Source organism: Cavia porcellus, unplaced genomic scaffold (genome assembly GCF_034190915.1).
Source record: "Cavia porcellus strain 051 isolate PalLab524CR breed Dunkin Hartley unplaced genomic scaffold, mCavPor4.1 scaffold_8, whole genome shotgun sequence".
NCBI lineage: Eukaryota > Metazoa > Chordata > Mammalia > Rodentia > Caviidae > Cavia > Cavia porcellus.
Window position 1 is genome coordinate 62434306 of NW_026947491.1, and position 26886 is coordinate 62461191.

The window sequence follows — 26886 nt, forward strand, 5'->3', positions numbered from 1 at the left end:
TAAATCCTGCCACCTCTGCCCTAGACTTGACCTTGCTGCAACTGTTGCAGTAGTGTGAGAGCATGTTCCTTCTGGTTTCTGCTTCTGCTCACTTGCTAGCCTGGGTTAGGCGTATGCATGGTGAAATACATATCCTGGATGTATAGGAAGTGTAAGAAAAATTTTAGCTTTCTATAATTAGAAGATTAATAAAATGCTTAAGAGTTAAGATGTAAGAAAGTGTTTGACCTCCTGAAATGAGGCAAGGAAAATTCAGGTAGGCAAAAAGAATGTATAGATTTTTCACTAAAGCTGATTGTTTGGGCATTGAGCCCTCACTATGTGCCAGGCACTGTGCTAAGTATTTTACAAACAATTTTTAGATACCTTACCTTCCCCTCTCCTCTCCATCTTCCAGCGTTCCTCTTAATGTGGTTTGAATTCAGGGCCTCACATGTTCAAGGCAATTCCTCAACCACTGAGCAGCTCACTATCTGATTTATTTTCATATTTTGTGACTATTTTTGTAATTCATGTTGTCATAGGTCACAACCTGATAAAATCCTTTCTGTTTGGGCCTGAGTTACTGAGTTCTTACAGGCAGTCCTGAAGGAGAGGGGATGTAGAGTGAGTTAATCACACACACACACACACACACACACACACACACACACACACACACCCCTCCCCCTCCCCAAGCAGAAGAGACACACGCACTTGGAAGGACTAGATTGAGATGTTGTCCTACAGCAGTGTTTCTTATTTTTCTTCTGCCACTTGTAATAGTATGTTGAAAAGCAATGCAATTCTCCTTTTTGCTTTAGTAAAGTCATTGTCTTTTGTTTTTGTTTCACTTTTTGTTAAAGTTAGAATCAATGCCTTCCCTACAGAAAACAGTAGATCTTCAGCTTTGAGAGAAGTTTGCCGTAAGCTGACTTATGCTTTTCTAATTTAAAGCTAAAAGGCTACATGATATCTAAGCAGTAAGAGGAACTAGTATTTAATTTGGGAAATACCTATCTTGGTTGGGGGGGGGCATAAAGACAAATCTCCGTACTTTCTACTGTGCCAGCCAAACTAGAATATTTCCTTGTAGGCCACAACTCTTTTGTTTTTCTTTTTCTTTTAGGGGGTGGTCCTTGCTATGTAGTCCAGGCTGGCCTTGACCTCCCTAGGTATCCCAGGCTGGCCGGGAACTTGCAGCAGTCCTCTTACCTCCTGAGTGCTGGGAATGTAGGCATGCGCCACCATGTCTGGCCACAACTCTTGTTAATTACTCCTTTAATACAAGTAGGGCCTACAGATTTTCCTTTGCTACCAAAGCAGCACTTTATAATAATGCTATTTTATTGATTTGTACTTTTAAGATGAACTGGATTGTAAAATTGAGTAGATCAAGTGCCTTTCTACACACAGTTTGTAGGCTGTTTTACTGTTGGTTGGGTGCTAGAAAAATGTACATATAAGTTAAATGTCCATGAAATTAAAATGATTTTTATTTCCTTTAAGTATTAAAATTTCATTATTGAGTATGCTTTTTGTCCTAGCCCCATCTGATCTGTTCAGGGATATAAATTTTAATGTAAGCCACTTTTGTCTTTCCTCCTTCCTTCCTTTCCTTCCTTCCAGAACCTGTCACATCTTCCATCTCTTAGGCCCCAGAGGTTTTTTTTTTGTTGTTTGTTTTTGTTTTTTGTTGAGACAAGATCTTTCTAAGTTACCATAGTTGGGCTCAAACTTGCAGTCCTCTTGCCTTCAGGTTCCTAGTCCTGGGATTACAGGTATATGCTACCGTGTCTAGCAAGGCCTTTTTTTTTTTTTTTTTTCTTTTTCAGCTTTTTGTTTTCAGTCTAAATGCAAGCTGTATAAAGTAGGTAAATGTTACTTGGTGTTACATCACTTGCTTTTGCATTACTTTATTTTCAGATTTATGTTTCTTGTGAAAACTGTTGTAGTAAACCAGCAATCCTCAAAATGACCAGTAATCCTTTTTAAATCACCACATTGAAAACAGGGTGTTGGACACTACATATTGTCTCTCGTTTTAGGGTGTTAGCTAACAGTGAATTTAATCATCTTTAGAAGAAATGATATGTTCAGCCTAAGCAGTGATCCATCCAGCCCAAACTACTAAAGAGCTGTACCAAGAGCACAGATTACTTATTAGGAATGCTGTAATTTGTAAAGTGCATATTGGGCATGTTTGACTTCTTTAATTTATATACCATATTCATTCAAATTCTTTAGTACTGCAATCTGTTCCGATTGAACTTTTCTTTTTAAATAGGGCCTCACTGTGTAGTGCAGGTTGATCTTGAACTCACTGTGTATCCTGTGCTAGCCTCGAACTCATGCAATCTTATTAATTTGTTGAAATGGGAAATTAAAAGAGTTAAAAATAATCATTGTTATAATACGAACTTCAGTTCTTTCCTTGTTAATAGGATACTTGATTTTCTTTCTGTCTCTTTGGAGACCACTATAAAGTGGCTCTGAGCAGGATTTAAATTTAACTAATTGGTTTTTTTATGTTCACTGTGAGTCTGTCCTAGGCCTCAGCCCCTTGCCTGGCAATGGGAGCTGATTTATAGTACATAAATCTCCATGAATCACTGGTCGTGGCTTATACCTGTAGTGGCCTGTGAGGCCAGAGATAGCCTCACAAGGCAAGATAAGGCCACAGCTAAAGACACCTTGGCTCTAACACTAATTAAGTAAATAGAGACTGCGGATGAAAAAATTTTACTCCTGCAGTCTCAATCCTACCATAAATGTCATCTTGGAGATAAGATGGTTCTCCTAAATTGGCATAATTTGCTACTTTAAAAAGTCTCTAAAATGACCCCCAAGGTCCTGCTCATTTCCTGCGCTTTCCTCAGTTTCCCTGCCCTTTGTTGTTAGGCCTAATAAAAAAGAGGTGGTCCAAAAGAATCTTGGTTTTAGCCCTCAGAGTCTCAAGCTCAGCTAAAGGGTTTTGACCCTCTTAGAGCCTTAAACTCATACCACCTGTCTCATTTTATTTAAGCTTCTGCCATACACTCGTTTGGGAGATTGGAGATCTAGGTCAAGGCCCGATAACTGGCGCCCGCAGAGGGACCTAAAATCCTTGGACTAGAAATTTTACCCTAACCAAGTCCACCCAGAGTGGAAAGGTTTAGCTACGAGAAGGCCTTCATAGGACAAAAACTTTGCTGGAGACGCCTGGAGAGAAGATTGGGAAGAAAAAGAGTGAGTCTTCCCGCTATGAAAAGTCGTTTTATTCTGGAGTAAAATATGGGGCAAAAGGTTTCAGCTGAGGAGCAAAGATATTTACAACTACTTCAAAGCCTGCGTAAATGCTCAGGGGTTTGTGTGCCAAAGAAAGACTTAACAAAAATGTTAAAAGAGGTAACCAAATATAATCCATGGTTTCCTCAAACAGGCATTATAGAAATTGATATTTGGGAAATATTTGGGGAAAATATTAAAAAGGCACACAGGGCAGGCAAATGATTTCCCCTGAGACATTCTCAACTTGGAATTTGGTCCGTTCAGTTTTAAGTCCGTTAAAGAGCTCACAGTCATTAGTCTCTGATTCAGACACAGGGAAGAGAGATCCCTGCTGAGGCGCCTGCCACCAAAACAAAATCCCTTGAGGAATCACTCAGCAGGGGCCAGAGCCTTTACAAAAAATATCTCATAGGGCTCTATCCAAAAACTTACAGGTATTGCAAAAAGAGGCAACAGCAAAGAAAACAAATAATACCCTCCCTGCTTGCTTCCCAGTTGGAATTAAAAGAGATGCTAATGGTCATGAGTATTTTATTCATATGCCTTTTGAAATACAACCGCTAAAAATATCTTAAACCAAATGTGGTTAACAATGGAGTCCAAAGTCTATTTACTGTGGGACTCTTACAAAATGTTTTGGATACATATCAGTTGATACCTTATGATATCAAACATTTGGCACAAACATGCCTGTCCCCTGCTCAATTCCTTCATTTTGATGTAAAGCTAAAAACTCTTGTTTCAAAGCAGGCTTATAAAAACAGGATGGATCCCAATCCACATCCAGCAATAAATGAGGAAATGCTTTCTGGTATAGGAGTATATGAACCACTTGAGGAACAGATTCGATGTCCTGAATAACTATTTCCACAATTGGCAGAATTAGTAAAAAAAAGCATGGACAACTATTCCAGAGGATGGGGCTCCAGTGATGTCCTTTTTACATATTCTGCAAGGACTCCAGAAACCCTTTACTCAATTTGTGGCAAAATTACAAGAAGCTGTTCACAGGTATCAGATCACAGAAACTACGAACATCTTAACTTTACAATTAGCATATATGAAATGCTGATCAAGATTGTAAACAGGCTTTAAATCCTGTAGAGTCAACTAATGATTTAACAACATATATTTGAGCATGTCAGGACATTGGAACTGAGTCCTATAAGACAACTATGATGGCTCAGGTTATGGCTGGCCTTGCAAATGCACAAAAGAGTAATATGAAATGCTTTAGCTGTGGAAAAATGGGACATACTAGAAAAAATTGCAGAGTTCTTGTTAGACCTGATAGGACAGATGCTGCAGCTGCAGCATGGCAAGAGAAAGTGCCTCTGGTGAGGAGGACTCAGGTTCTGCACCTGGACTCTGTTGGAGAGGCCAGAAAGGGAGGCAATGGGCCAGATGTTGTCATTCTAAATTCTGTAAGGATGGTACACCTTTGCCAAAAAACCGAGATGAGGGCCTTTCCTCAGGTTGGCAAAACTATAGAGGCATGGTCTGTGAGTCAAAATGCCAATCAACTTTACCCAGTGCAAACTCAAAATCAAGAACAACATCAGAGGTGGCTCCCCAGAGAGATGTTAACTCACTCACCAGGGGAACCATTCAACGTGCAGGATTAGATCATCCTGCAGCTTACCGAGTTACTCTCATTGGAGGTGACAAGTCCGCCCCAATTCCCACAGGAATTTGGGGCCCCCCCACCTGAAGGAACAGTTGGTCTTGTGCTGGGAAAGGCTGATCTAAATGTAAAAGGAATAACTGTTGTGCTTCGTGTGATTGATGGTGATTGTCAAGATGAGATACAAGTGCTCGCATGTGCTATAGATCTCTGGGCTTTTAAATAGGGAAACTATGTGGTACAACTGATTTTGTTACCTGTAAAAAAGCCTTCTTTTGTTAAGTATAGACAGCTCAAGAGGGAATAAGATCCTCAGAGCAAGACTACAAAGAGAAATTTATTTTACACAGGAAGTGACTAAAAACAGGCCTATGTGTTTTATAAAGATTAATGAAAATACTTTGAAGGCCTAATAGACACCCGTGCAGATGTGTCTATAATTGCATTAGAATAATAGCCTGCCACATGCCCGACACAAAGGGCTCCTACGTCCCTTATCGGACTAGGAACCCCTCAGCATGTGCTACAGAGTGCCTCACCTTTGCCTTATGAGGGGGCCCAACCAACAAAAGGGTTTCTTTTTACCTTATGTGGCACCTATTCCAGTTAACTTGTGGGGAAGAGATTTGTTACAAAAGTGGAAATTAGTGCTGACTAGTGATTCTGATTTTAAAGCTGAACAAACAAGTGCCAATTTGGAAACTGAACAAATAGATTCAGATCCTAAAATTAAGAAAATGATGATTAAAATGGGATATCAGAAAGACAAAGGACTAAGAAAAAACTTACAGGAAACCAAAGAGCCTGTTAAGATTACACCTAAAAATGACAGGCAATGACAGGATATCAGCATGGTTTTTGTCAAGGGCCATTGATGCGTTTTCCCCCAAAACAGCTCTGCCTTTACAATGGAAAACCAAAGAATCTGTTTGGGTAGATCCGTAGCCCCTTAAAAAAAGAGAAGCTAACTGAATTGCACAAATTAATTAAAGAGCAACTGCAGGAAGACATTTAAAAAGCTCAGTTATCCCTTAAAATATGCTTATTTTTGTTATTCCAAAGAAATCAGGCAAATGGAGGTTGTTACAAGAGTAAGAGCTATAAATGCTTGTTTGCTTCCTATGGGGGCGCTACCACTAGGACTGCCAAATCCAACTGCAGTTCCCAGAGACTGCCCTCTCATCATAATTAATTTTTAAAAACTGCTTTTTTAGCATTCGTATTTTTCCCACAGATAGACCAAGTTTTGCCTTGCCCATGCTTAATTTAAACTTTAAAAAATCAACACAACTAATAATGGAAAAGTGAGGTTATGCTTGTGTCTTAACAGATAAAAGATCCATAAAAAAAATACATCCTTGATAAAAGATACAACCAATGCTAAAGACAGCCTTATGTGACTATTCAGCCTACCTGGGCTAGAGATATAGTTACAAAAAAAAAAAAATTCCACCAACCCCTAAATATCTGTTGGTTGCCTTAATGGCTCTCCTGACAATATCTGTATATATAATAGACACCTATCTCTGGAGTAAAGTAATGGATTATGTCCCTAATCCACCATTACTTAGACTCATTACTTAGATTCTCCACCTAAGATTTATCATAAACTAAATTTGACTTCGTAAATTGTACCATTACAAGGCCACTCATTTCTGCAAACTCCCTTACATTATAACAAATCTTTACATCCTTAGGAGGGTATAAAAAAACACGTACAAGGACCTATCCTATAGATATTGATGCACTCCAAAAAGAGGTGTTGTCAGTGTCCCAACAAACCCAAAAATTTGACCTGTTCAAGATTGCGAAAAATTTTGATTCCTTTGTTTGTCAAAGAAGAGCCAAGATGAGTCAACCCCTAGACAACATTTAACCACGCCTTACCATGATCCAGCTGTTGTTACAAAACAAAAGGGAGGAGATGTTGGAGACCACTACAAAACAGCTCTGAGCAGGATTTAAATTTAACTAATTGGCTTTCAGTGTTTATCTGTGAGTCTGTCCTAGGCCTCAGCCCCTTGCCTGGCATGGGAGCTGATTCACAGTAAATAAACCTCTGTGAATCAGCGGTCCTGGCTTAGGCCTATAGTGGCCTGTGAGGCCAAAGATACCTCAAAGGGCAAGATAGGGCCACAGCTGAAGACACCTTGGCTTTAACACTAATTAAGTAAATACAGGTAAAAAATTCTACTCCTGCAGTCTGAATCCTACCATAAATGTCATCTTGGAGATAAGACGGTTCTCCTAAATTGGCATAATTTACTACTTTAAAAAGTCTCTAAAATGACTCCCAAAGTCCTGCTCATTTCCCGCACTTTCCTCATTTTCCTGCCCTTTGTTGTTAGCCCCAATAAAAAGGAGGTGGTCCAAAAAAACCTTTTTAGCCCTCAGAGTCTCAAGCTCAGCTAAGAGTTTTGACCCTCTTAGAGCCCTAAACTCATACCACCTGTCTCATTTTATTTAAGCCTCTGCCATACACTCGTTTGGGAGATTAGCGATCTAGGTCAAGACCCGATACTCTCCCTTTTTTTGCTATCAGTAATGTAATGTTTGGTCTTGTGCTCGTCACCCAAGTGCTGTACCACTGAGCTACGTCCCCAGCCCTTCTTTAAAATTTTTATTGCTATGTGTTTGTATTATGTAATGACTACTCATGGGGAGTTGGTGCATGTATATAACTTTTGTTTTGTATTTTGAGACAGGATTGCACAATGTTGTTTAGGCTGGCCTTGAACTCACTGTGTAGTCAGGCTCTTCCTGGACTTCTCAAATGCTGGGATCAAGGCTCAGTTGTATACCACCATGCCTTAAAATTAAAAGAATTTTAATTCTTTTTTTTTTTTACCCCCCTGACTCTTGGTCCCTCCTTCTTTTGCAAACTCACTCTCTCCTTATTTCTTATTATCTTTTATTTTGTTCCTTTTTATGTTTTGGATTTTTCATGTAATAGCTACCGTGTGATATTTGGGCGTGATTTCACTTAATATTATGGTTTCAAGGTACATTTGTTTTTCTACACATAACTCAAATTTATCTTTCTTCATGGCAGAGTAGTATACTATCAAGTATAAATGCCAAACTTTATCTATTTATCTGCTGATGGCTATCTAAGCCTCTTTCAATATTTAACTATTGTGAGTTATGTTGCTATAAACATGCATGTATCACTGTAATGTGATATCTTAAACTCTTGGGGGAAGTACCTAGAAGGGGACTACATGAGTCAAATGATTTAATGAGTCTTTTCCTTTTATAATCTGTTCTGGTATTTCTAACATGACCAGTTTTATGAAGTTTTCTCCTTTTTTTTGCTCATCATAGCTTTTTATTTTTTTCTTAATATGGCATTTATGTATAGAATATGAAGGAATTTCTTAATGTATAATGAAAGAGGCACAAATTAGGAATGGTCACTGGATTCATTTGAATTATCTTAAGGCTGTAACTTAAATTTTGTAGATTTTAAGAAAGATAGTATTTTATAGCAGAAATATTTTATAGCAGATAATATTTTATAGAGAAAATAGATATGGCTTGTGTTATGGCTTAAAAGTGCTCCCAAGGTTTCATGAGTTAGAAAAATGGTCCTCAGGGTGGTGATGTGGGTAGGTAATGGAAGCTTAAAGTGGTGGGGCTTAATACAAGATGGGTCATTGGAAGCCCTACCCTCAGAGGAATTAGAGTAGAGCTTGCAGGATCCTGGTTAGTTCTTGTAATGAACTTGTTCTGAAAGAGCAAGGTTGCCTCCTCTCTATTCTCTGATTTCTTGTCTTGCCATGATTTCTGCCACGTACATTCCAATCATTGTGATACCATCTGTCGTGAGGCTCTCACCATATAGAGCCAGTACCACTGTATTTTTTCTACTTTAGGCCTCTGTAACAATGAGCCAAATAGAAAGTAAACAGCACCAGGTATTTTGATACAGTAACAGAAAAAGGACAAAGACAACCTGTGTTGAGTGCTTTGGACCATGGATTTATTAAAGGACCATTTTATGAGACATGAATTTGCTTTGAGCAAGTTTAAGACATTGTTCATTCCTTCTTTCATTGTTCTTTGTACAATACTCCCCGTGAAAAATGATGTTAGCATTTTGTGGGGGGAAATTGTCTTAGATGGGCATGGTGGTACATGCCTATAACCTCAGCTACTGGTTACAGACCAGAAGTTCAGAGTTTGTTGCCACCTTGAGACCCTGCTTCCAAATTTTTGTAAACTTAAAAAGAAAAGGGATCAGAGATGTACTTTGATGGTAGGTTGCTTGCCCAGCATGTTTGAGGTCCTAAATTCAATCCTCAGGTACCCTCATTTGTCCCCCAAAAAGATTTCCATGTCTTATACATCAAAAGATATTTAACATTTATTATGTTAAATGGGAACATTTATTCCTAAGAGGAATTTAGAAAAACAAAATCTTAGCACTTTTGGTTGTTTTCTGTTTCTGAAGTTGTGGTTCATTCCCTAGAAAATAAAGGAACTGGAATATGCATTATAATATTGCTTTCTATACTGAGGAGGTTAATGGAGTAGAGTGACAGTCTCAGGGACTTACAAACAAGTACTGAGTTACTTTGTTATTCAAGTGATTTTAGGTTAGTATTAAACCCACTTTAATGCCAAGCTATTCTCCATAATGAATGTTTTATGTTTTGCAGTAAAATTCATGTAAAACAAAACCACACACTGAAGTTTAGATTTGTGTGTATCTTTTACGCTTATTTTTGAAGATACAGCAGAAAGTTTACTTTAGAAGTTTCCACTTTGATTTTGACATTGTAAATAGAATCTGTTAATATTTAATGTTATTTCTTAATAACAGTGATGTAAACATTTTAATCTTTTAATGATAACAGGAAGCTGCAGCATGCATACCATTGGTGTGCCACCACACCTGTAATTCTAGCACTCTAGGAGGCAGAGGCAGGAGGATTAGAAGTTTGAGCCCCACCTATACAATTTAGCAACTTAGTAAGACCCTATCTCCAAAAATAAATAGATGAATAGATGAGTGGATGGCTGGCTAGAAGGTGTCTTGGTTACTTTTCTCTGGTTGTTGAGACAAAATACCTGATGCCCCACATGAAGGAAGGAAAGATTTATTTCTTACAGTTTTTTGAGATTTCAGTCTATATTCAGCTGGCTCCAAGGCAAGGTGGCGTACCTGCGTCCATTTATGGTAGCTGCGAAAAGCAAGAGTGAACAAGGCAAGAAGAAAAAACATACCTTCTTTCCTCCCTTATATTGTATGCTGGCTCCTCCCCTGGATAGGTACAGTACTCACATCACCAATCCCAGTGCTAGACAATGAACCAATAACAGATACTGGATTCAGCCACCTCCATGACAATATGAGGCTTGGGGGGCCACCTAGACACAAACCATAACAGATGATATAGATACATCTTAGTGTAAAGGCCCTGGGTTCAAATAAATACTAGTACTGGGGAAAAAAGTTTGAAGAGATACTAAATACTTCATGAAGCAAACACTATAAGTGATATCCATAGTACCGATTTCAAAACTATACAGTCCATTCCATTATCTTTGTTTGATTTTAGTTACAAGTTTGCACATTGTTTTCTTGCTGAGAAAGAAACAATGAAATCTTTTTTTTTTTTTTTTGTACTGGGAATTGAACTTGTGCGTGCCAGGCATGCACTGTGCTACTGAGCTAAACCTGTGGCCTAATTCTAAGATTTCTTTTTGTTTTGTTTTTTTAAATAAACTGTTACTTATAACTGGTATCTTAAGAGATACATCTTCTATTCCCTTTTCTTCCTTCTCTGTGTGTATAGAATAATCAGTCATTGAGAATGATTCCAGTTATTTGTTATATTTTGCTGTTTTTGCTGTGCTAAAGATGGAATTCCAGGCCTCACATATGCTAGGCAAGCAGCTTAACCATCAAGCTACATACTCAGCACTGGAAACAAAAGTCCAGGTTTACTCTTAATTCCATCAAATCTAAATGCTGGTGTTCTTTACATTCACCTGTTAATACCAGAACTTTGAAAAATATACCACATTAAATATGTGTACACATAAACATCTTACCACATTGCTAGTTCTTTTTTTTTTTTTTTCCCTTTTCATCGGTACCAGGGATCGAACTCAAGGCAGGCGCTTATGCCGCTGAGCTAAATCCGCAGCCCCTCACGTTGCTAGTTCTTTAAGCCAATCCTTGGCCTGTGCTATTCCTAGCTTACTCTTAATCAGTCTTAACTTTAAGCGTCACTTGTTATTCAGATTTATCAGTTAATGACTTAAATTTCTTTTTACCATATAACTGTGAACCTTTAAAAAGCAACTTTAGAAAAATGGAAAAATGTCAAACTAGTAGCCTGGATTTACATGCTATTCCTATGGGGTAAATGTGGGATTTGTGACCAATAGTTGTGTCCCACGTTACTGTAGATTATATAATGAATGCAGGCCGAAGATTTTGAATCTTGGATCCATCTCTGTTGGGGACAGGTTATTTAACTGTGTGTTTTCTTAATCTTTTACATAGGGAAGTTAAGAAAATTAAATGAGCTAATTATATATTTGGCACATAAAAGTTATTCATTAAAAGTAATTTTAACATTGTTGAACTTGTTAATAGATGATTTTTTAAAAAATTTTATTTAAAAGGAAAAAGAGAAAAACACAAAACAAAACAAAGCAGTGTAAGGGTACAAGTAATACAGAACTACAAAAAAAAAAAAAAAAAACAGTAAGAAATCACCAGTTAATAGATTACACATTATCATCTTAGAGATAGTTGCTCAAATCACAGTATCAAAGCATACAAAGTAGACATTCAAACAGTGAGACTGCAAACAGTTGTGTTCAGTGATCCAACCAAAAACATTAATATGGTCAGCTATTTAACACCCCTAAACACACTTGCTGTTGTATCCTTTAGAGCTCTTTTTTCCCCTCTCTTTTTTACAACAAAATTTACACATTTTGGGTTTTATTACTCCTTAGTTCTTATTACTTTTTTGGGGGGACAGAATAAAGTCAAATATGGCAAAATAAAGCTGTCAGTCAAAACCAAGGATAGACATAGCACATGATGTAAAACAGAGTACAAGGTTATCAACAATGGTTATCAACAATGTCTCTTGTTTCCTTAAAAAGAATTGTCTATCTCATTAGATATTATAAAGTTGAACAAAACAGTAGAGAACAAGACCAATAAAACTTAAGCATTGTAAACATTACAGGACTTCCAAAGGAGACAATAGTCAAACCAGAATGGGCATCTTAGTGAATCTTATTGCCTTCAAAGTAGTTGCCTATACCCTCAAACTTGATACTATTATACAGAATGGAACAGAGTCTAATCAGTCAAAACAAGATCGTGAGAGTATTACAGGACTTCAAAACAAGTTAATAGGAAATCAAAAAAAGTTACTATTATAATATCCTGCTAATTTTTAAAATTTTTCCCCTTAATTAAAACAAACATAAGAAATAACTAAAAAAATTTTTAATGAATAAGGGAGAGATTGAGATAAAACAGGACATAACAATATAACAATGTAGGTCAAAGCATGACTGTTTCAGCAACCTAGTGCTTCACCACCAAATTACCCGACTTAATAGTAGTTACCATAGTGTCTGTCTTTTTCCTTGAAATATTTGAATAAAACTTCATATACTATAGCTTCAAATATTTCCATATCAAGAAGCCCAGAATAAAGCCTTTCCAATTAATAAGTGAAAACTTTATAAGGCCTCAATGCCACATAATGGGGAATCATGATTACCACATATTTTTATATATTTGAATCATTACTTACATTAGGGAAACTATTTGGTATTCACACATGCGAGATTGATTTATTTCACTTATGAGTATGGTCTCAAGCTGTGCCCATTTATTGATAAATATCTCAATGTGACCCTTCTTTATAGCTGAATAATACTCCATTGTGTAGAAATACCACAACTTTTTTATCCATTCCTCAGTTGATGGACATTTGGGTTGTTTCCAAGATCTGGCAATTACAAATTGTGCTGCTATAAACATAGGTGCACATATATCACTGTGGTATGATGCTTTCAGTTCTTCTGGGAATATGCCTAAAAGTGGAATAGCTGGAATAAATGGGACTTCCAATCCCAGTTTTTTGAGAAATCTCCAGACTGACCTCCACAAAGGCTGCACCAGTCTACAGTCCCACCAGCAGTGTAGGAGAGTTCCTTTTTCCCCACAGCCTCTCCAGCATTTGTTGTTGGTGGTTTTCTTGATCCTGGCCATTCTTTGAGGAGTGAGATGGTATCTCAGTGTGGTTTTAATTTGCATTTCTCTAATGACCAATGATATTGAACATTTTTTCATGTATTTATTTGCCATTTGTATTTCTTCATCTGAGAAGTGCGTATTCATCTCAGATGCCCATTTTTGGATTGGATCTCTGAATTTTGGAGCTCTGAGTTTTTTTTTAATTCTTTACATGTTTTAGACAAGAGTCCCTTGTCTGAGAGAGAGTTCACTAAAATCTTTTCCCAGTTTGTGGGTTTTCTTTTCACTATGCTGGAGATTTCTTTTGACATGCAGAAACTTTTTAATAAGAAGTGGTCCCAGTTATTGATTCTGGGAAGTATTTCTTGTGCGGTTTGAGTCCTGTTCATGAATTCTCTACCTACTCCTATGTCTTCAAGGTTTCTACCCAATTTGTCTTCCAATAGATTTAGTGTTTCTGTTTTAATATTCAGATCTTTGACCCTTTTAAAGCGTCTTTTTTTTTTTCTTGTCTTTTTCATTTTTATCGGTACTGGGGATCAAATTCATGACCGCCTGCTTCCAAGGCAGGCGCTTATGCCGCTGAGCTAAATCCCCAGCCCCCTTAATGGATGATTTTTAAGAGTATATTTACTGGGGCTGGGGATTTAGCTCAGCGGCATAAGCACCTGCCTTGCAAGCAGGCAGTTGTGAGTTCAATCCCTGGTTCCGATAAAAATGAAAAAGACCAAAAAAAAAAAAAAAGAAGAGTATATTTACTTAAAAATATTTAAGTGTTGCTGTAGTTTGTGTTCAGATGCCCCCCCAAGCCTCATATAATCATGGAGGCTGCTGAATCTCGTGCCTGTGATTGGTTCATTGTCTAGCAGTGGGATTGGTGGTGTGAGTGCTGCACCTGCCCAGGGGTGGAGCCAGCACACAATGTAAGGATGGGAAGGGGGTGTGCTTTCCCTGTTTTGCCCTCTGACTCTTGCTGTTTGTGGCTGCCATGTACAGTTTCCTTTCAGGCATGCCACCCTGTCTTCGAGCCAGCTGAGTATGGACCAAAACCTCCAGAAAACCATAAGCTAAATAAACCTTCCCTTCCCTAAATTTGGGTTCAGATGTTTTGTCTTTACAACCAGAGACAAATAAACCAAGACAAGTGTTTTCTCTACTCTTTCCCTTCAAAAGTATATTTTAACATTAAATTTCATCATCTAATTCTTGGAACTTCAGCTGATTGTGTTTATTGTAATTCTGGTTTTTGATATTGTATGTTTTATTTGAGGCAGTATCTTACTGTATAGTTTAGACTAGCCTTGAACCTGTAATCTGTCTGCCTCAGCCTACTGGTTAAGATTACAGATGTATATCACTATGCCATGTGGCTCTTGGTTTGTTTTTATACCTTGGATTATATGAGAAACATATAATAAATGTTTGGTGAATTTTAAAGGAAAATATATTGTTCACATGAAAACTACGTGGATACATTAGCTTTGGGGCAATGCTAGAGAATTCTTGTCAGAATTGATATCTTTATTTTGATCTTCAGGAACTATTAAGGGTGACCACTGAGTCATACTTGCTGTTTTCTTTGTCCTTTGGCTCTCTCTCTGAAAACCCTGAAGTTTACCAGCCACAGGATACTTAAAAGTCAGAGTAGGCTTTAGATCCAGGGGTGTTTGTTTATTTAAAGAAAAATAATTAAGTTCAAACATCTCTACCATGCTATAGCAAGTTTAGTCATGTTAAGAATTAGGAAGTTGTTTGGTTTCTTTCTGGTGCTTGTAGTACTGCTGAATTCTTCCTATTTCTTAGAACTTTATAATGTATTCACAAAAAGAAATCCATAAAGAAGTAGGAGGAAAGAGAATTTTTATGTCAGTAGTTGTTTTTAATAAAACTTATTTATTTAAAATCTTTTACCATTTTTTTCTAGAGTTATAGTATAAATGATTTATACTATACTTATCCTTGTATATTCTCTGCCAGATAAGGAAAACTAAAGCAGGTATTTTGGACTTGTCTAAGGTACCAGGGGACATCTCCTAATGCAATGACTTATAAAAGCCTTCTCCTTTCCCCTGCCCCACCCTAAAAGCCGAATCCTAAAAGAAAATGAGTAAGCCTAAGAGATATCTAGTGTTTCAGAGAGAGAGAGAGACAGAGAGAGAAAAAGTGTTCCAAAGAGACAGAGAGAGAGAGACAGAGAGAGACAGAGAAATGAAGGCCCTGAGAATATCTGGTGTTCAGAGAAAGGAAAGAGGCTAGTATAGCTGGAATAGAGTGAATGGGAAGGAGGGTGGTAGGAGATAAGAAGTAGGAGGGGAATATTAGACTGTGGTCCTTATGGGCCATTATTGTAGAGATTTTGGCTTTTAGATTAGTGAAATGGATTCCATTAAAGGGTTTGTTCAAAAGAGTGACATGATCTTTCTTTTTTTGTTTTTGTGTTTGTTTGTGGTACTGGGGATTGAATCCAGGGTCTTTAGACTAAACTATATATACAGCCCTTTTAATTTTTTTTTTTTTTTTTAATTTTGAGACAATCTCATCAGGGTGGTAAATTGCCTGTGAAGGCTTTGGTTTTTTTTGTTGTTGTTGTTGTTTATTTTTTTGGTCTTTTTGAGACAGGGTATCACTATGCAGTTCAGGTCACCTCTGAGCTCACTTTGTATGCTAGACTGGTTTCGAACTTGCAACAATCCTCCTGCCTTAGCCTTTGCTTGATTTGTTGAGGTGAACACGGAAGAGGCCAAGGAATTAAACAGGCAACTGTTACAGTAAACCAGATGCAAAATAAGGTACTATGGAACATAGTGATAAAGAGTTGATTGGTAAAAGTGTTACTACTATGTATCCTTCAAAAGAGGAGCTCTAAAATGAACATTTCATGGATAGTGATGAGTACTTCTGCATATAAATGTGTAGTAGATCCATTTTTAATGGTAAAATTAATCACTGGATTCAGGGTTTTGTTTGGTTGGTTTTATAATACTGGAGATTGAACTCAGGTTCTACCACATGGTAGGCAATCATTCTACCACTGAGCTACATCCTGTCTGTTCCCCTATCCCCACCTTTCCTCTTCAGACAAACTCTCACAGTGTTACTAGGCTGACCTCAAGTTTGGGATCCTCCTGCCTCCCCAACAGCTGGATTACATGTGTGCTCTACTGTGTTGGCTCCCTGGGTTCAAATTTTGTTAGCCTGATCCATCCATTGTTTCTCTTTACCCAATGGTTTTAGCAACCAGTGATCTTTTTCTACATTCATTATTTCATTAAGGGTTGCAAAATGATTGTTTTATAACCCTGTCCTTCCTTTTGCTTTCATTATTTTGAATCCTATTAGGAAGACATCTCACTTACTCATTGCTTGATTACTTGGTATGTCTTTCATACAAAGTTTGTTGTCCTAGCAATTTCTGTGAAAGAAGTAGCATCTTGAGGCTTTGCTATTTTAAAATTCTAGTTTAAGTATTTTATTGACTAAAGTTAATTCATCATTTTATTCATTCTTTCAGTAAATATTTACTGAGCACTTATGATATGACAGTCATTGTTTTAGGTGCTTAAAAATGTCCATAAGTAAAACTGACAAAACCTTCTGGGCGCTTTTTTTCCTTTTTTTTTTTTTTTGTACCAGGAAGTGAACTTACAACCTCACACTTACCAGGCAAGCACTTGAACCATTGAACTAATTCCCTGGCCCAGAGTTTTCATCCTAGTAATTGGTAGAGTAGTTAAACAATTTATTCAATGTGTGATTTTAAAGGTTCCTATCTACCCCTTCCCTTTTCCCCCTTTTTTCTTGTTCAACGTGTAAATGGCATCAGGAATTGTGAGGTTAAAGTGTGTGTGAAAGGCATCAATGATCAAACCACTCTGGACCTGTATGATAATAGCCAATTTTCTATTCCTCCTACCTTATCCTCAGCCCTGTTTTTTGGTTTGTTTTTATTAGAAAATACCTCAAGAATTATTTTTGTGGTTCTCTCTGGTACAAATCAGGTAATTGTCCTTAAAAATTGTAGTTGGTTACATGTACAAGAGCCTCATTCTTAATAATGGTACCTTTATTTCAGAAATGGCCATTAAGAAGTAGATGTCCAGATGCAAAGGGAATGAAACAGTATATTTGTCATAAAGTAAGATGCAGCTGTGGCTTTTCAACCAGATTAGTAAGTGTAACCAAATGTTTTAACTATTATTTTATCAGTTGTTTTGGAGAATATTGAATTGAAAATATGGTGGACATTAAAAAAATGTGACCTTGTATTTGTTTTTACTTAGTAGCACAAATTTGAGTATAGAAATAGAAAATATATGTTTGTGCTATACCTTTTAAAGAATTTTGAAGGTGGTAATAGTAAATCACAAATATAGAGAAAATATATGAAAAAGTCATTATATCACTATCCATATATAGCTTCTCTTATAATTTGGGAGCCTGGGTGTGGTAGTGCGCCCTTGTAAATCTAGCACTCTGGAGGTTGAGGCAGGAGGATTGCTGCAAGTTCAAGGCCAGCCTGTGCTACAGAGTGAGCTCAAGGCCAGTCTGAACTACACAGTGAGATGCTGTCTCAAAAATTTTTTTTAATATGTAATTTTTCTTCAGTCTTCGTTCTACATACTTTTAAAATATAATTTTGATATTTTGTAGAGTATGCTTCTTATGTATCTTTTAAAATTAAACTTGTTTCAGATGCTTCTTTCTTGGAATTAGAAATATGCCCTTCACTATGGGGTTTCTTATTGGGATGATGAAAATATTCTGGAATTAGATGGTGGTAATGGTTACAAAACTGTGGCTACATTAAAAACTTATGTTGAAATGGATGAATTTTATGATCTATGAATTACAACTTTAAAGAAAGCCTTTAGAATATGATTTTGGATAGAGTAAAATTCACTTAAGTTATTGATGTTTTAAAATATGAAAATGTCACATTTGTCTAGCAAAAATGAATTGATGTATTTTTAAAGAGACTTTTGAAACTAACATCTCAACTTTTCTACCTGAAATTTTTTAGGAACAAAATTGTATCGTTTTTTTCTCAGAAGAGAATTCCACAAGGTGAGAAATTGTTAATATAATCATTAGACAAATGTAATTGAATCCAGGCTTAATAGCTCATGGTTATTTTATCCTATTCCCCATGTTTATGTTGTATTACACATTGTATGTTGTAACTCTAATATTGTTCCTAGCTCCATGAGGGTAATTTTACCTTTTTTGAGGAAAAATTTCTTTCTTATTGCAGCTCAGTAGATATTGCCTAAGTGATTTTAAGGAGTAGAGAGTTCTTAAAGTTCTCTATGGAAATTGTATAACTCCTATGTTTAGTTTAACAAGTAGATTGCTTTCTGCCAGCTATGTTACTGCGTAGAACATTAGGTAGCATCTCTGTATATTTTTTTAAAATTCCTGAATGCTTTAAAAATGTACATCCGATGATTTTTAGTGGATTTTATGTGATGATTAATTAGTTGATATTCCTTAGACTTCTGAAGTATGAAATACAAGTGAGTAGATACTAAGATCTTTTTATTGTTTTCCTTGAAATCATTTACTTTGAAGCTAAAGCTGCCAAAGAAGTTACTTTGGTTACATTTTCTCAGAAACTTTGGAATAGTGATCATTTGGTATAACTAACTTTTGGGTAGGTTGTAGTGATCATTTGGTATAACTTAAGAGTTGTCAGCTGGAAATGCTTTTAAAGTAAATTATTTGGACACAGTGCCTGCCTGGTAAGCATGAGGTTACGAGTTCCATCCCAGGTACCAAAAAACCCCAAAACCAAATAAAGTAAATTATTCAAATCAGCAATTCTATTTCTTGTTTATTTGCCTTTTTCAGTATCACATATTTTGAGGGGTATATGTACTCTTATTAGGCAGATGCCTACTACTGAGCTATATCCCCAACCCTTCTTTCCTATTTTTGAAAACACTGTAGTTTTAGGTAATCAGGTCAGTTTTTATTTGGTTTTTGGAAACAAAAGGTTAAAATAAAGGGACCCAGTAACTGAAAAGGAGAAGGGGAGAATAAATACAAAGATTAGTCCTGTTTTGAAACTCCTTTCTCTGTTTTTTTTTTTTTTCTTCTTCTAGTTTCAGGAGGTTGAGGGAGGAGGTCCTGGACCTGTGTGTGGTACTGTCTGACCCCCTAGAGCACTGCTGAAAGACAGTGAAGTGAGGGAGCACTTCAGAAGAAATCTTTATCCTTCCTTTCCTGGGCCACAGTACCGGAAGCAAAAACAGACGTTTCAAAAGGTTAATCTCCATGAATTTAGTCTATTACATCTTAATCACATTTTGACACATGAAATTTAATTCTACATTAGTACAATGCAAGATACCCACAAGAATGATGCATTGTAGGGTTTGATACTATTAGGGCTGACCTGTAAGGTATTTGATACAGTAGTGGGGATTGAGCCCAGAGTCCTCACAGTGAGCAGTAGTATCAGACCCTTATATTTTATTTTTGAGACAGGTTCTTACTAAGTTGCTAAATTGCCCTGGCTGAGCTCAAACTTGTGATCTTCTTTCCTCAGCTTCCCAGAGTATTGAGATTATAGGGAGGCATCACCATCAGCTTAATGGCTTTTATATGTTTGGTGTGTATTCTTTTGTTTGTGTCTTATGAGGAGTTACGTTATGTGCCTATATTTTAATTTACATTAGATAATGAAAAATGTCATGATACTATATCTTGTAGCTTAAGAAACAGATAATTAAGTATTGTTCTTTTTTTTTAAGTATTGTTCATGACTATAATAAACCTTAGAATAAAATGATTTGGTATACATTTTAAAAAAGACACTAGGACTTACTCTCATTTTTTATCTCTTTTCCACCTCTTCTTCCCCTGCATTTCCCTCTTAAGTTCTGGCCATGTTGCTGAGTGGTCATCTAGTTTGTCTAACTGGTACGTTGTGATCTATGTTGATGTTTATGTAAAATTCCTTCAATGTTTAAGACCCCTAAAATTGACATTTAGGAAAAGGCCAATTTGTGCATATTTATTTATATTAGAATTAAGTTAAAGAATGTAATTTAGATACTGTGGATGTTTAGAGGAAGAGATATAAACATCTATTCAGAAAGCTTGCTGTGTAGGTCAGTTAAGAGCTATCAAAGAAAAGGATGGTAGAACAAATACGTATTTTTCTTCTGAAAACTGTGTCACTGTGGATTATCTCACAAAAGCTTAATAGTTAAGTTAGCTGCTGTCCAGGCAGAACACATAATGACAATAATATGATACCTTGACATTAATTTCTTTCTTTTTTTTTTTTTAATTTAAGGAGAAAAAAGAAAAAAAAAACAGAAAAAGGGTACAAGTTATACAGAATTTCAGAAAAAATAAACAGTAGGAAATCACTAGTTAATTACATATTGTCATCTTAGAAATAGTTGTTGAAGTTACAAAATTAAAGCATATAGAGGGGACTTTCAAACAGTGAGACTGCAAACAGTTTTGTTCAATAATCCAACAAAACTCAGTAATATGGTTATCTATCTTATACACTTAAATATATATGCAGTTATATCTTTTAGAGAACTTTCTTTTCCTTTCTTTTGTACAATGACAATTACACATTTTGGGTTTTATTACTCCCACAGTTCTTACTACTTTTTTTTTTTGAAGAAAGTAAAACCAAATGTGACATACCAGGACAGAGTCAGTCAAATCAAAAAGATGGACATAACACATAATGTAAAAACAAAATACAAGGTGATCAACAATGGTTACCATAATGCCTCTTGTTATCTTAAAAAGAATTGCCTATATCATTAGTTATAATAAAATTGAACAAAACAGTAAAGAATAAGACCAATAAAACCAAAACATTGGAGACATTAGAGGACTTCAAAAGAAGATAATAGTGACATTAATTTCTATAGTGTGATATAGTTGAACATTAGTCTCTTCTGCTGATTCCATGAAGCAGAGCTATCTTCTGTGAAACCTTATTGCTGAATCTAACAAACAGTAAAGATTGAATAATAACCAGTACAAGTGCCATCTGTATGGGGATGCAGAGACTACAGTAGTACCTTGGTTCATGAATGCTTTTGTTTGCAAACATTTTAGCATAGAAGCATTTGGAAAAATTGTGTTTTTGTTTGCAAATTCTCTTTTGGGTGACAGACATGACCTTGACCATCTTTCTCACAAACACAAACATAGTTATCTTTTCTACAATCTTAGAATTTTTTTTTTTTTTTTTAAACCAGGGATCGAACTCACAACCTTGCACTTGCCAGGCAGGCGCTTATGCCGCTGAGCTTAATCTCTGGTTTTATGATCTTAGAATTTAGATTCATGAACCAGGGTTCCACTGTATTTTATCTGTAGTAGTGTGGTATCAGAAGGAGAAACTTTTCTTTGATCCCCCTAAGTAGAAATTAACAGACTAGGAACTCTTGTCCTGTCTTGGCCAGCCTTGCTTGGCCTAGCCTGGCCTGTCTTGTGACAGGTTAGCCTTGAACTCATCAGTCATCCTGCTTCAGCCTCCTGAATGATGGGATTATAAGTGTGAGCCACCATACCCAGCTCTGAGTGGAAAATTTTATTTTTTAAAATTAATTTTATTAGTATGTTTTTTTTTTTTTTTTGGTCTTTTTCGTATTTTTATCGGTACCAGGGATCGAACTCACGACTGCCTGCTTGCAAGGCAGGTGCTTATGCCGCTGAGCTAAATCCCCAGCCCCAGTATGTTTTTGATATACATAATGATCATACCCATCTTAGGGAATTTGTACCTGTACACAGTATATCTTGATTCTTTTTTCCCTATTCCCCTCCCTTCCTTTTACACATCTTGTTTTGGCAGATAAGACGTTAACATCCTTATGTGGATGTGAAATGAGTAATTTGATCTCATATTTCAGAATGTAGCAATTTCTTCCTCCTATATTGTGTATAGGGTGAAAATCAGATGCTGGATTTTAAATGTGTGTCTTTTATCTTGAGAGCTTAATTTGGTTCAGTCTCATGTACAGGGAGAGATCAAGATTGGTTTTGAGTAATTTCATGTTATTTTTGGTCATACTAGCTCTTTGAGCCTGTGGAAAGAATATGAGAAATTTCACATGTAGCAGATAGAATAAAGAAATGCTAATTGATTGATAGTTCATTTAATACCTTGGATTTTGGATCTTCGGAATGTAGCTTTTTTGTTGTTGTTAGTGACGGTGGTAAAAATGCTGGGCATCATGGACCCCAGGTCCTTGTGTGCTAGGCAGGCATTCTTCCACTGGGCTACATCCCTGGTCCCTAGTAGCGTTTTTGATATTCAAAGAAAAGGTCAAGATATTTAAAAGGCTCGGGTCTTTTGAGTCTATCTTTTACTGTATATTAAACCTTCACTTATCATAGTTCATTTTAGCTGAATTTAAACTTTATCCATAAATATATAAATGGTTATAATTATTTTAGATAGGATAGAGTTTTGTATGTGCTGGTTTGATTTTTTTTTTTCCCCGACTACTTGCTTTTATATTGAAAAACAAAAAAACCCCAAAATTCAGAATAGGTTGAAACTCCACACAAATTGCTTCCACAGAACAAAAGTGCTGATCAAGTTAAATCAACCCCTGTAATGCGTATTGAAAAGGAAACCTCTCGTCTCTACCCCAGTTTGAAGAACAAGCATTTTCTCTGCCAAGAAGGACTGACTTTAAATGGACCAGCTGTCCATATTAGGAACATAGGGTTGCTAAGGTGACCATGGCTATTTGAAGAAGAATGCAGCTGAGAGGGCAAGTTCTTGATGTGTGAGCTGAGGGAAAGAATGTGGTGTGATTGCGCATCATTTCTCCTAATCACATGCTCACAAAGTGCTGTGTGGGCAGCATGTAGAAACTAAAGTCTGAGTGGGAGCTTGTGTGTGCTTAAAGTCACTGTTTTAAGGTAAAGCGGAGTTCAGAAGGGAGCTGCCCACCTTGTGTGTATGTGTGTGTTGGGACTGAAAGGGAGGGTGTTTTTGAATGAAATGAATGTTTTATATGATGGGTACATTCACTGTTACTTTAAAAAGCGTTTGAGATAAATGTTTTCTCCACTCATCCTTTTCAGCTGTTTATATAGTGTTAATATAAGTTCACTGAGTCCGCGATTTTTCTTTGTATTTTTTGGTACTTTAATTTCAGAATTATTTAGAAAGTCCTAAAATACGGTGTCTGCTCTGTTTCTTATCTTTTTTATTTTTAAATTTTAAAAATATTTGCCAGATATAGTAGCATGCACTTGTAATCCCGGTTCCGGGAGGCTGAGGTAGGAGGGACTGGGTCACAAATTCTGGCCCAGTAGGGGCAACCTATCAACTTAGCAAGACCCTGTCTCAAAAAAAAATTTTTTTTAAAAGAACTTGGAGTATAGCTTTGTGGATAGGCCCTGTTTTTAACCCTTAGCCCCAAATACATACATACAAACATACATGTTCTTTTGGGTTTTTTGAGACAGAGGCTAACTATGTAGTTTAGACTCACCTCGAATTCATGACAGTTCTCCAGTCTCAGCTTCCCAAATGATGGGATTACAGTTGTGTGGTTTATTATTTTTGAGAAACAGGATCTCACGTTGTTGTGCAGACTGTCACTCAATTGCTGTGATCAAGTGCTCTTTTTTCAGGCTGTCCAGTAACAAAGACCTTAGTCCCAAGCCATTATCCCTGGCTAGAGAGCTCTTTATACATCGTTTCTTCCCTGAAGCATTCAAAGCTAGGTTCTAACATTATATCTAGCAACTAAGTAGCTCATCTGGTAAACTAATAATTCAAGGACAGTGGAAGAGGTCATACGAACATACCACTTATCTGAATACTATTTGGATTCTACCAAGAACATCATTGCTAATAATTCAACTAAGGTCTAGATACAGGCGTTGGTATAAAGTTACTAAAGGTTGTGTTCTTTTTATTAAAGTTATTTACAAACTCCTGCAATCATGTGCTGATTTTTGTTTTTCCATTTAATTAATTAATCAATTTTTTGAGACAGTTTACTATATAGTTCAAGCTGATTCTGAACTCACTATGTAGCCAAGGCCTTAAACTCACAGCAACGCTCCTCCCTCAGCCTCCCCAGTGCTGAAATCACAGGTGTACGCCACCATACCTGGCTTTGTGCTGATTTTAAATGCTGGCACAAATACATAATATTTAATATCTAAAGTAGTTAGAATAGCGGCAGTTCCGTGTTACCATTACATTATTTTTTTCTTCACCAGATAATTTAGTTGCTTTGACAAGATTGCTGTTTAATTTTACAGTTATAAAGTAAGGACGAAATATAAAGAATTAAAATTTAAAGAAATCAGTTGGTTATTTGGCATTTCTCCTGTAGACCTTGTTAACCTGTGGTAACATCCTCTGTAACCTGTTCCCTCCCCCGTAACCCAAACACAGCAAAATACATTTTGTATATGTATATATGGTACCTTACAACAGTGCTTAATTTTAATACAGTTAAGTTTATGAGGATTTTCTTTATGGTTTAACTTTAATAAATCTTTTCCTAACCAGAGATCATAAAGATACCCTTCCTTTCATTAGCCAGTGACCATTAAAGGCATTATTGTTTTGCCTTTCATATTTAATACTTAAATCTCCTAGTGGTTGATTTCTTTTTTGAGACTTACCTGTAGGGAGTATAACTTCATTTTTCTGCCAGATGAGCAGTTGTCTATCCTCGCTCTATTTGTTAAATAGCCTTTCATTTCCTCTGTCATCTGTTCCCTATTATTATAAATCAAGTTTATAAATAAAATTTTACTTTTGTACTCTGTACTCATGACCTGTCTACCTTTGAACCATTACTATACTGTCTTAGATATCTTCATATGTTCTGTTTTGTTTCATATTTGGTTCTTGATCATTGCAGAAATTCCTTTCAAATTTCACCACTAAGAATGATGTTTATAGGCTTTTGTTTTTTTAAAGATATCTTTTACAAAGTTAAGGAAGTTTCATTATTTTCTTGCTGGCATTTTGTTTGTTGTTTAAATCATGAATGGATGTTGAAGTACATTCAAAGACTTTGCTAAAACTAGAGGTGGTCAAACTTTCTTCTTGCCTATTAATATGGTCAGCGGTATTGATTTATAAATGAAGACAACCAAGCATTCCTGGGATAAATTTGAATTTGACTTTCTTACATTTTGTTTAGAGTTTTTATATATTTCATGAACTAGCATATTGGCTTGATTTTCTTTCCTCATGTCCTGCTTGGATTTTTAAAAATTTCTTTTTGAGAGGCTGGGGCTATAGCTCAGTGGTACAGGTGCCTGCCTGGCAAGCACAAGGCCATGAGTTCAATCCCCAGCACCCCCCCCCAAATTCTTTTTTAATGCAGTAAAAATATTATGACAAAGTTGGCCATCTTAACGGTTTCTAAGTGTGCAGTTTGTCCTTATTTACACTTTTGGTTTCTTATACAAGAGAAACAATGTAGTACTTCAATATGTATGTCTGACTTACTTTGTATATGTGTAAGCTAAAATAAAATATTTCAGACATGGTTATGTATGTATGCATAACTGGAGACGGACCACAAAGCCTCACACATGGTAGGTAGCACACCACTGCCACTGAGCTATATACTCTCAGCCCATGTGTGTTTTTATTTCCTACTCTAACCCATTTGATACCAGGTATATTTTAAATTGGAGGAAAATGGATTCTGGTGTACTTCCTTAATATCTGTAGCAGTGGAAATAGTGCCTCCTTCACCTAGGGAGTCTTTTCATAGAGTAGATGGTCGTGAGGTGGGGGAAAAGGTAATTCTAACCAGGAGTTCTAAGGATGAAAATAGCTTGTGCCATTCATCTCAGTCCTTTCACACAGATGATTAGTAGTGGTGGGTTGGGGAGCAACATCAGAGTCTGGTTTTGCCTTACAGATGTTGGAAGGCCATTGGCACACTATCAGACATTTAATATGAAATCGGAAAAAATACTTCTAGGATGTTTGACCCTAATTTGTTTCTTTTGGTAGCACTTTTGTGATGTAGTTCCTTCTATGTTTTGTTATGCAGATTTCCCGTAAAAATCACAAAAAATATAGTAAAAAAAAAAAACACCACCCCTTCTTACAAGCAATGATGCCCCTGCAAGAGCACACCTAGAGTTTAGAGCTTGGTAAAAGGGCTCCTTGGAAAAATGGCCAATTATATGAAGGAGCAAGAAATATACAAGATCAGCTTAGATTATCTTGTAGTGCCAAAAAATGCATTTTTAAAAATACCCACAAAGGCAAAAAGATGTCAGAGGAAGATAGCCAAATGAAGCCAAATGGAATAACTTGAGCTAGAAAATAAATATATAGTAGTATTGAATATAAACCAAAATATACAATAAATATCCATGGGCCCACGCTAGTATTTAAAGATTGAATGAATAAATAAATAGAGGAAAGACAAGTTTCCTGCCAGAAGAACTGTAAATAATTTATGTAACACTCTGCCTTCTTCAAGTGAAGCACAAGTTACCATCTTTAAATGTGGGCAGTGTGTGCCCTTCTTCCCAAGGGTGCAGTTGGCAAAGGTGGTGGGGGAGGAAGAACTTCACAGTGCAAAAATATGACAAACACTACCTCAGTCACGTGGTCAAGGTTAACATCCACCATTACAAATGAAGTTAATAGAATCTTTTAAGGGATATAATACGATGCAAATGGTACTTTATCTCTGGGTCTTCCTAAAACCCATAATCATGAGAAAAGTATCAGACAGATTCCAGTAGAGGAACACAATATAAAATAATTGACAGAAAG

The 26886-nt window shown here is 36.4% G+C and overlaps 1 protein-coding gene across 13 annotated transcripts in view; it reads left to right on the forward strand.

The window, feature by feature from the left end:
- Nucleotides 1-26886, forward strand: part of Frs2 (fibroblast growth factor receptor substrate 2) — a 119535-nt gene that overhangs the window by 60971 nt on the left and 31678 nt on the right. For 8 of the 13 annotated variants that reach the window (XM_063255120.1, XM_063255119.1, XM_063255113.1 and 5 more), the window contains 2 exons: nt 17188-17283; nt 18136-18179. The exons of 2 other annotated variants lie outside the window; for them this stretch is intronic. The gene's annotated coding sequence lies outside the window, so the exon portion shown is untranslated. Of the gene's footprint in view, nt 1-674; nt 3208-17187; nt 17284-18135; nt 18180-19216; nt 19379-26886 lie in introns of those variants that run through there. 3 more of the 13 variants (XM_063255115.1, XM_013159376.3, XM_063255114.1) reach the window with 2 other exon arrangements.